Source organism: Oncorhynchus nerka, linkage group LG7, assembly GCF_034236695.1.
Source record: "Oncorhynchus nerka isolate Pitt River linkage group LG7, Oner_Uvic_2.0, whole genome shotgun sequence".
Lineage (NCBI taxonomy): Eukaryota > Metazoa > Chordata > Actinopteri > Salmoniformes > Salmonidae > Oncorhynchus > Oncorhynchus nerka.
Genome location: NC_088402.1, coordinates 39,583,527 through 39,593,556, shown reverse-complemented (window position 1 = coordinate 39,593,556; position 10,030 = coordinate 39,583,527).

Genomic DNA, 10,030 nt, shown 5'->3' with positions numbered 1-10,030 from the left:
TACACACTCACACAGCTTGAGAGCTTGTACATCAACACACTCCATCAAACACATTACTAAAAAAAAGGAACACTCATATACTCAACAAAAATATAAACGCAACATCCAACAATTGAAAAGATTTGACTGAGTTACAGTTTATATAAGGAAATCAGAATTGAAATATATTTATAAGACCCTAATCTATGGATTTCAAATAACTAGGCAATGGTGTAGCCATGGGTGGGCCTGGGAGGGCATAGGCCCACCCACTTGGCAGCCCACCCACTGGGGATCCAGGCCCAGCCAATAAGAATGGGTTTATCGCCACAAAAAGGCTTTATTACGGACAGAAAAACCCGCAGGTTAAGACGCTGGTTGTGGATGTCCTAGGCTGGTGTGTAGTGAGGCCGGTTGGATGTACTGCCAAATTCTCTAAAACAACATTGGAGACAGGTTTTTATATTATTATTTTAAAAAATGTTTACCCCTTTTTCTCTCAAATTTCGTGATTTCCAATTGGTAATTGCAGTCTTGTCCCATCGCTGCAAGTCCCATACGGACTCGGTAGAGGCCAAGAGCCATGCGAGCCATGGGGTCCCCCGGTTCTGGCAGGGTGCGGCACAGCCCGGGATCAAACACGGATCTGTAGTGACGCCTCTAGCCCTGCGATGCAGTGCCTCAGACTGCTACGCCACCTGGGAGGCCCTGTAGGCAGCTTATGGTAAAGAAATGAGCATGAAATTCTCTGGCACAGGGAATGGTGGACATTCCTGCAGTCAGCATGCCACTTGAACACGCCCTGAAAACACAAGACATCTTTTGCATTGTGTTTTGTGACCAAACTGCACATTTTAAGTGGCCTTTTACTGACCCTAGCACAAGGTGCACCTGTGTAATGATCATGCTGTTTAATCATCTTCTTGATATGCCACAGCTGTCAGGTGGATGGTTAATATTGGCAAAGGGGAAATGCTCACTAATAGGGGTGTAAACAAATTTGTGCACATCATTTGTGAGAAATAAGCTTTTTTTGTGCGTATGGAACATTTCTGGGATTGCGTTTATATTTTGGTTCAGTATAATTACATAAGCACATTGCATTGAGGACACAAACATACCAGTATAATTCTCTACAATCATCCACTAAGTATCTCAGGAGCATCATTCATCAACACTACTGCCTCACTCACATGTAGATACGTCTTTCTCACACACACAGAGACAGACATACCGACTAAATCGTCTACCCTTTAAATCGAGAGCATTAACACAAGCTCGCCACTATAATCAAAAATAAGGGAGAGAAGACTTAAAAGGAAAATTCCACCCCATAACTATCTTTTGTTATTAGTCCATTGTTGACATCGTCCCAAAATGTTTAGCTTGTCAGCACAAGTTTTCAAGATATACAACTTTCAAAACACAGAAATCATCCCAATATGATGCTGCATTTTAAGAGAATGTTCACTTTTAAAATGAATAGCTTCTACTTTTCATTTGATTGAGTTCATTCAAAATATACAACCTTTCTTCGATTATTGAATTGTACTTCCCGTTTACTTCCTAAATTGACTGCCTTCAATGTTCCTTTAATAGGAGGCAAGGTGCCTGTAGACACACAATGACGTACTCACACACCAAACGAGAGGGGAGAGAGAGAGAGAGGAATACTCACAGAATGAATCAGACGACACCAGGAGCCGATATCAAAAGATTCCCGGGGATGCAAGCCGGCTTAGTCCTGGCAGGAAGTAGGATACCCCACGGATAACAGGAATGGAGAAAGAGGAGTAAGATCCGAGAGGAGGGGTGAAGAGAAGGGGGGTCAGGGGGGGGGGGGGTCTCTGGGTTTGAAGTAGAGGTTTGGAAGGATTTTCTATTTCCTTTCACCAAGCAGTGTTTTCTTCTTGATATGGTGATAAGATATAGTATGGGGGAAACCTATATAGGAGTAATGTCCAACCCTTAGGGATGTCCTTTACTAGGAAAAGATTCCCTTCGGGTGGAAAATGAGGATTTTTGTAGGGGAGAGAAACATATCCAACAGTAGTGGGAAAGGGGATGCAGACAAACGGAAAGAGAAGTCTCTCACTTTCTGCCCTGACGGAGCAATGAAGAGATGGCAGGATGAAAGAGTGTGTGCTGCTAACATATATAAGAGCTGGCTGGGGAGGAGAAAGACCATTCTGTTTCAATTGGAAGAAAACAACTGTTTCTCTCTCCTGCCTTCCCTTTCGGCAAACGGGCAAAGGCCTTCCTTGCCTCAACCAGAACAGCCCTCAAAAAGGATCTCGTTCCCACCTGACTGGCAAGATTAAGGCATATAAATTATAAATTATCTTAATTGGCCCCGATTGTGGCGACAGTCCAATCTTTCAGTCACTAGTTTCTCTCTCTTTCCCCCCCCTTCCCCTCCCCCCTCTTGCACTCTCGCCTGAGGAACAACGAGGAAGGCAGTGCAGAGAATGCCAATGACACTGGTGGGTGTCAGTCTAAAAAGGTTGGGATCCTACCGTTACCCCACTATCTGACTGAAACGGCCCCCTTATCTTTACCCAGAACCCCCCACTCTATCCATGCGCCTGCCCAACCTTCCCTACGGATTCTCTCCCGTCTCTCTGCTCTCCTGTCTCCTCTATAACCGGGCTTCTGCAAATATCAGCCTGACTCTGAGCCTCACTCTCTCTCTCACTTTGATCTTTTTAGATTCTCTACACCTGTTCCCCACTTGACTCCCTTTCTTTGTTACACTCTTTCTTTAACCAGACTTAAAACATTAGTTAAAAAAAAAAATCTTTGTTTCAAGATGTCTTTTGCACCGGTAGGGCCAGAAGAATTGCATGCTGCCTCTTTGATTAAGCCAATGATAATTACTCAAAAGCAAAAACTGAAACGATGGCAATATGAAAGAAGAGATGGGCAGATAATAACCTAGTTGCAATTTCAAATTCTCTCTCAGTTCTGGGTACTGAGAGTTAATCCATTGCTTTGTAGATCACAGCATGATACAAAAAAGTATTTACGTTGAACCAAGATTACCTGGAACGATAATTCACCTCGTGTGAGACATCATGCCACAGAATCCTTGGCAGGAAATTCTTGGGAACCGATAGGCTTTCCTGTCTTTTAGTTCTCACATCCACTTGTGTGAAGCTGTATCATACAGAAAGAAAATGACACCAAGTCCGCTCTTCATTCAACGTGGCAGGAAATGGAATGGGTTGCCATAGCACCCCCCAAAAGAAATCCAGCTTGATGCAAAGTCTTTAGGTGTGAAGGACGCTGGGTACTCTAGAGGTTATCACACAGAAGAGTGGCCCCGTGGAGGGAAGTGTGGCCCTTGGCAGGGCAGGAAATGGACACCATGTGGAATAGTCTCCAGGGGTGATTTGGAATCTGTAGAATAGAGAGCAAAAGAGTGTAATTACACTGACGTCTTGCATTTCAACGTCATATATCCGCAGCCATTATTTACAGTATGTCTCCTAGAAAATTAAATGTAAAAAAAATAAAAATCTAATTTGATCTAATCTTATTCCATTTAATTATCAAGGGACCACGCTCAACTACAACATCAATTTCCGTAGAGCTTCATAGCAGGCACAGTCACCTGTCAACATAAAAATGACCTTTGCAGTTGCGCATACTATGACCTTCCATCCAATTAAAATAATGCATAGTTCAGCGGACTTGAATGTAAACACCACTTGCTCAAATCAGGAATGAACGATAGTATAACTCTCCCGCCAACTTAAAACTATAAAAGGTTACTAGCTGTGGAACTGGTTACATAAACGTTTTAAGTTGTGGGAGGCATTTTCTTTATATATTTTTTTTTACAGAGTTTAGTATCTCTCACTAATGTCTCTTTACAATGCAGTACATACATGTCTGCTCTTCTAAGTAAGTGTAACGTCGACATTTACACATGCATCTGCTGCAAACGAACACTCTCTAAATGTTCCCTTACTGTTGTTATTACATTCCCAGCACGGTCATATCAGAAACATTACCACCAAGGGCGTTCGTTTCAGAAAACGCAGAGGCTGGTCAGGGGGTCAAAAAAATAAATCATGTAACACGTGTTTGTGCAGCCACAGCGGTGGACATAGGAGATGATCCGTAGCGGCACGTTCCGTAATATTCCACCAACGTTTTAGTAACCATTTCTTAACGTTAGTTCCCTTTACCTAACGCCATCAGTGGCAGCTGGAGCCGAACAGCCGCAGCTTGCCTGCCATTGCGGGGGATGGTGGTCAAGTGGCCTCTATGATCCCCATGTTGCTACCGACGAGCGGCTTACACTCCGCTTTAGCACTTAGATCTACCCGGCATCACAACACTCCAGCCGAAAGTGCATCTGCAGAGTACAACAAGCTCCAATGTACCGATTGGGGAACGAGTTCTATCTGTGGATGTGGATGCTTTCAATTCTTGTGAGACAGATCGACAGATGTCTGAGTGTGTGAGAACTGAAAGTGTGCGTGCTGAGTAGGTGTTGGGAGTTGGGAATTCATGTGATGGTGAACGATGATGGCAGGCAAATTAGCTGGATGCAGAGAAAAGCTACAGGCAAAGGATGCCCCTTATCACAGATCTCAGATCAGCTCTTCCTCACCCCTGCTCTTACCGTAAACCATCCTGAGATGAAAAACAAACTGGCCCTGGATCTGTGCTTACGGGCAACTGCAATACGAGTATGAATGGCCTTCCAGTGGAATACACACAGTTTGAGCCTTTTAAACATGATTAATGTCCCCTAAGCATTGTCTGATTTATCTCTGTTTACATCATCTGGGTTAGAAATTGAGGCCCAGACAAAAGAAGTGCTGGTTTGCTCTGATATCATCTCAACTCTATTTCAATGTAATTTATAACTTCTGTTTCCAATCCCATGAGTCATTGTTTATAAATCACAGTTCTCTCCTTATTTTCCCCAATATTCGCTAGGCTAGGCTTCAGGTTGTTTTAGTGGCAGGCCATCTTTGCATCTTTCTACGCTAAATCACCATGCAGTGTATGTCTCAGAATGGAGAAACCTGTGGAACGGCCAGATGGCAAAGCAGTGTGTTTGTGTGCTTGTGTCTGTACCCCTTTGTGCATCTGTGTTTTCCTGGTTGTTTAAGAATGAGTGTGTGTGTGAGAGTCAGGCTGTGTTTGTATGTGCACGAGAACTCACAACATCCCCTGAGGTGTAGCTATAGTGTTATTGAACAAACACCGGTTTGTCATTGCTGTGTTCTATCCCCGAACGCCCCCTGCTATATATATATGGCACAACACTACCCTGCTTCAGGTGTTTACACCACTGCAACAACCAAACCTACCATCACTCCATCACACAGAGTGATGGTGATATCAGTAGCAGAACACAGCTTGTGCTGTTATCACCCTCAATCACCCAGAGTGACGGCTAGCATCAGCATACAGCCATACATTCCTTATGGCTTTTCAGACACTGACAAAAATATATTGGGGTCAGTGGAACTGTGGTGATGGTAGTGGTGAATGGTATGGGGATGTCATAGAGATGGAGTAGGGGTGAGAGAACTGGGGGAAGAGGGGGGGTGTCTGGACAAATGGGGATGGCGGGGTAGTGAGCAACGTTTCTTTTTGCTGTGAGCAACGTTTTTTGACCCAAAACTCCATGGTTTAGGTTGCATGTCAGTTGACGTCCAGTTTCGTTCATATGTATGCGCCCTCGATGGACGGCTCGGTGGGTGACGGTGGGAATGAGTGATGTGAGACACAAGGGAACGAGAAAGAGGAGAGGAAAAGAGGGGAGCGAAACAGAGTAAGGTGATAAAATGGCTGATGGATGACAGTAGTCGATTTGGATGAGGGGTGATTGATGAGAAACAAATGGACAAATACCGACGGTCGAGATAAAGACGTGACAGAAAAAAAGGGAATGAGAGAACAGGAGGAGAAGAAAAGGGGGAGAAAAGAGGAGGGAAAAACCACACTCACCCATCTCAGTCCCCTCTCCATGGGCGAACGAACGGTTGCCCCTGCGAGATTAGCGGTTGCCACGGAGAGCGAGTGAGGGAGTCTCAGCCAAATGGACAGCTATAATGAGCATGTGCACCAGCGCCGGGAAAAAGTGGAGATAGAAGGGGAGGAGGGGAGGAGGAAGGGGGAAAAGAGAGAGAGAGAAAACAGAGAGAAGAGCAGAGGAGAAACACTACGACCCCATCAGGACTGTGTCCCTTAAGCCTTTCTTGAATTCCCAAAATCCGTCCCGTCCAAATCCCCTTTTCCAAAAAGAATGATAGATCACTTTCTTTCCAAGAGGCAACCACAACTCCAGAGTCTGACAGGCAGACAGATACACACACTCCCTCTCAAATACACGCAGGGCAAACGCTGTCACAATGACACCCCGAAACGGCTCCCCAGGCTCTCACAAGAAGAGAGAAATTGCCCTCTTCCTCTCTGTGCCGCTCCTCTTGTTCATACAGACCAGCCCATTTAGAGATGAGTGAAAGCCTCGTAATTGCTCCTCTGTTCCCCGTTTTCTTTTTGACTCCTCTCTTTTCTATCTAACACCTCTCTTCCCGTTGTTCCTCCGCATTGAGCACGCTGTATTTCCACAGTGTGTGGCTAGCGAAGGAACTGACTGCAATCACCAGCAGCAAGCTCTTGCTCGCTCCCTCTCTGCATCTCAATACCTCTTCAGCTCTCTCCAATTCAACCAGCTCTCTCTCTCTCTGTCAAATATCAACTGGCTGCCACCCTTTCATCCCCTTCTGTCAATCAAGGATACATAAAATAAACATCAGCCAGTCTCTCTCGCTCGCTCTCACACACACGTGCCTGTGATGGATTCTCTCACATGGCCATTCATCTTCCTGATGTTGTTTAACCACATTTGTTTGTGTCACACACAGGCAGGCATATTGTAACATACTCACACAGTAACACACTGACATACAGATGTAGGATCTTAATTTGATCATCCTGTTGCAGGAGAACGTTTCTACAACGCAGGAAATTTAAAACTTGTCGTGTATGAGGTTTAAAAAAGGTTTCAAATTTCTTTGAAACTTTGAAATTTCTGACTTGATTTTCCCTTACGAAAAGTGTATCAACCCCTACAAAAATGTACATTCATTATAATCCACATAATAATTCACATTTCCTGTTGCTGCAGGATTATTTTCCTGCTGTAGAAAACTGGCTCAAATTACGATCCTACATCTGTAGAACTACACTGAAATTCCATGCACAAACAAACACACCGGCATATCAATGTCTATCCACACACTACAAAGCTCACCATATTCGGTTTATGAGTCACAGGAACAAAACACACATACTGTACACACATGAATACACAAAACACACAAGCTATGTGGTTAAACAACATAAGGCAGATGAATGGCTACAGGAGAGAATTCATCGCTGAGGACACGTGTGTGTGTGTGTGTCTGTGTTCAGCAGTAGCATCCAGTGAGGGTAGAATAGAGTGAAAAGGAATGCCTGATCACAGGGGGAGACAGGGCTCATAAACCTGCCCCACTGAAGTGTTACGTACCGTCGTCCCTCATAATTAATGAGACTTTTCCTTTTTTTGTCCTCTCTCAATGCAGAGCCCCCTGGGTCATGGTGTATAGGTACTCTCCTCCCCTCTTTGTCATCCTCTTACACACACACACACACACAGCCTACACTACACAAACACAGTCACATAGGCTATAGGAATCACAATAAAGCATTCGATACGGAGAGCTCCCTAAATCAATGGTACACACATCTCGATATCCATTTTTATTTGGTCTGGAACTAGTCACGGCGTGTGGCTGCCACTGGGTGCTTAAGACACAGCAGGAAATGAGAAGCACTCACTGGGACGTTATTGACATAGAGAACATGGCTTCAGATCTTTATATGAGATTAGGACAAATGACAGGGAGAGATAAAAGCAAGAAAAACTGAAAGACTGAGGAAATAAAATGGCGGAAAATTGAATGTGAAGTGACGCAAATTGAGTCACGACCGATCACGAAATCAATACTGCCTAGATATTCAGAAGGATGAAACATGACCGGGAATGTCTAGTACATCAGAATAGAAACTATAAAACGAATCAGAACCAGCCTAGATGTATTGGAAAACAAGTACATGAGCCACATGCAAATGTCAAGCTACATTCTTTGGCCTGCAAGTCACACATACTAAAAATGAACGCACATCTACACAGACACACACACACACCAGCACACGCTAATGCATTCACACACAAGCACACCTTGACATTAGTGTCCCCTGCTTAAGGGCAGTGTGGTCCCCACGTCTCTTTATCTGCATGTATAAATTGTGGTGTTTTATCGTCCTCGTTCACCCTTCCGGTCCTCTCCTTTCAGGGCCCGTCTGCGTGGTCCCACTGTTCACCACAGCCTGAGAACACTATGGAGGGGAAAGCCAGAGAGAGTGAGAGAGTGTCAGAGAGGTGTGCTAGGAAGATTACGAAGGGGAAAGCCAGAGAGCGTTAGAGGGTGAGGGAGAGCGGGGGGAAAAAAAGAAGAAGCAGAGAACTGACATTCAGCCCCGGCGCCATACCTCGCCTGTGGAATAATGATTAGGCTCTCAGCATGCCAGTCACTATCAATGAGTGAATGAGCAAGAGAGAGTAGAGGAGGGGAGAGCAGGAGAAGGAAAGCAATGCATTGGGGGAGAAACAAGGTGAATAAGAGAGAGGGTGGAGTGAAAGGGGGATTGAGCGGGGGGGGGCTAGTAAAAAAAAAAGAGCCCTGGGGCCTATGATTTCTTAATCTGGCCCGGACTCACACACATGCACACACACAGCAAATCACTGCAGGTAGCACCCGTTCTCAGCAACGCCAGATGCCACGTGTATGAGTGATGCTGTGGGGAGGCGGCGTGGCAAGGATAATCATAGGTCAACAAGATGGTGCACAGGACTTGAATTATGTGCAGAAAATAACACTGTATGACTGTAAATGTGAGGATATGATTCTGGACTAAAGATAAACAGGAAGAGAATGTCCCCTCAAACTAGGAAGAATACATCCTCTCAAAATAGGAAGGACATATCCTCTTATACCAGGTTCCACACACAACACTAAAGGGACACATTTACTGATTAAAGGGACTAGCTGTTTCCACACTTGCCCTTTTCCAGCAGTGGACACATTTCCGTCGTTGTTTATGTGGATGGGCTAGTCACCCATCAAACAGGGGCCATTTTAGGTCTCAGCTGTGGTTGCTAGGTAGTAGGGGGCCTAATCAGTGTCACATGTTAAAGCCTCCCCCGTTTTCCCATTCCAGACAGGCAACACCTGACATAAGCGTCATGATTTGGCTTATTTTGCATGACGCAAATTGAGAAATATGATCTGGCAGAGAAAATGAATTGCTGAGATTTCACTAGCGTAATGCCTAGATAAGATGATCTATCTGGTTTGCGTGGCTACTCTAGCGCCTCGTCCAAATTTGAAGTGCGAAGAAGACAAAATGAAGTAACAATGATGAATAGCCATTCTGAAATCACGATTGAGCAGAAATAGACTCTGAATTTTGCTCCAATGAAGCTCCGAAATGTCAAAAGGGAGTTACACCATTGAAGTTGACATGGACAAAGTGCTTATGTGACGTGTGACAAGACTTTACACAAAACTGTTGGAAGGTTAAACGCTCCGTCTCACTACCCTCTGGATTCTTACCTCAGGAGTGTCGAAAAACAAACCAAGCTCGAACTTGTTGGGCTCCAGCCTCTCCGATGTCTGTCACAGGAATCACATCAGTGGCAAGAGTTGTTAGAGGCTTTACTGCTTAATGTAGTAGACACACGAGGCAAGTGCACCATGGTCCGTCTCAAGGCACCGATGCTTGTGTCCAAGAATTGCTGACATTTGTTGGATCTTCTAGACATTAGCTGGATTTCAGAGCATGCATGCACACACAGCAAAATAAAAAATGTAATGCTCTTTAGGGCTTTGCACACTACTGACCCAAACCAAGCTGTACTGAGCTGGCCTGGTTACGCATCTGTACTGACCCAAACCAAGCTGTACTGAGCTGGCCT